We start from the raw sequence: 1,284 nt of genomic DNA, 5'->3' as shown, positions 1-1,284 counted from the left end.
TGTTGTTGTTGTTAACTTCCTGGTTTTCAAATGACTGAAGATTTTGACAGATTTTTTTCCTGAGCGCCTGGGGTCAAAATAAAGCAATTTATTGCCTGAAAATCCTAATAAATTCTTTATATAAAAAAAACAAAATAAAGCAATTTAAAGCCACTGTTGTTGAGACATTTCATTCCAAAGCTGCTAGACAGAGCCAGACAGAGATTATGGTGACAGGTGGGTGTCCTGCCCAGCCACCAGCCTACAAAATCCTGGCTACGCCCAGGGCCGGATTTAGGTTTGATGAGGCCCTAAGCTACTGAAGGTAATGGGGCCCTTTATATGTCCAGCTGTCCATTGTCAACAACAAATTGTCGCTTTTTGTGTTGAATATATGCTATGGACCTAATGGGTATCTAATGCCATTTGCACATAACAAAATATGTATTTTATCAAAGTACATCCAGTGTTTTTTCCCTTTAATTTTTTGGGGGGCCCCCAAGAGAGTGGGGCCCTAAGCTACAGTATAGCTTAATCTAGGGGTAGGCAACCTAAGGCCCGTGGGCCAGATGCAGCCCAATTGCCTTCTCAATCCAGCCCACGGATGGTCCAGGAATCAGCGTGTTTTTACATGAGTATAATGTGTCCTTTTATTTAAAATGCATATCTGGGTTATTTGTGGGGCATAGGAATTAGTTCATTTTTTTCCTTCAAAATATAGTCCGGCGCACCACATGGTCTGAGGCATAGGTGTCAAACACAAGGCCCGCGGGCCGAATCCGGCCCGCCAGACCTCATCATGTGACCCGTGTAGCCGCCGGCGGCCGCAAGGAGGCTCCGCGCCGCCTGGGGCGGCAGCGCGGAGGAGGCACCCCCTGGGGGCGGGGCGTCATGACGTTGCGCCGTGATGTCAAGACGCAACGTCAGGACTGAGTGCGCACGCGCAAAATGTCGTGCGTGCGCACTCCGTTGCTGGGCTCCCGCTGCTGCTGCCGCTTCCGCAGCGACTTTGCGAGCCCTCTGAGTGAAAAAGCGGCTGGGGGGGGGGCTGCCGTGCGCGATCGGCAGCTGCCCCCAAGCTGCCTTTTCATCCGGCGGGCTCGCAAAGTTGCTGCGGAAGCGGCAGCAGCAGCGGGAGCCCAGCGACGGAGTGCGCACGCGCAACATTATTACTTACATTATTACAAAAAACAGTCATAATTGAATGCAGTGACAATAATTTATGATAATAAAGAGTGGACACATAGTCCTACAGATACAACCGGCCCTTTGAGGGTGACCAAACTGCTGATGCGGCCCCCGATG

The sequence above is a fragment of the Lacerta agilis genome, chromosome 2 (genome assembly GCF_009819535.1).
Source record: "Lacerta agilis isolate rLacAgi1 chromosome 2, rLacAgi1.pri, whole genome shotgun sequence".
NCBI classification, from domain to species: domain Eukaryota; kingdom Metazoa; phylum Chordata; class Lepidosauria; order Squamata; family Lacertidae; genus Lacerta; species Lacerta agilis.
Note: the sequence above shows the minus strand (reverse complement) of the source record.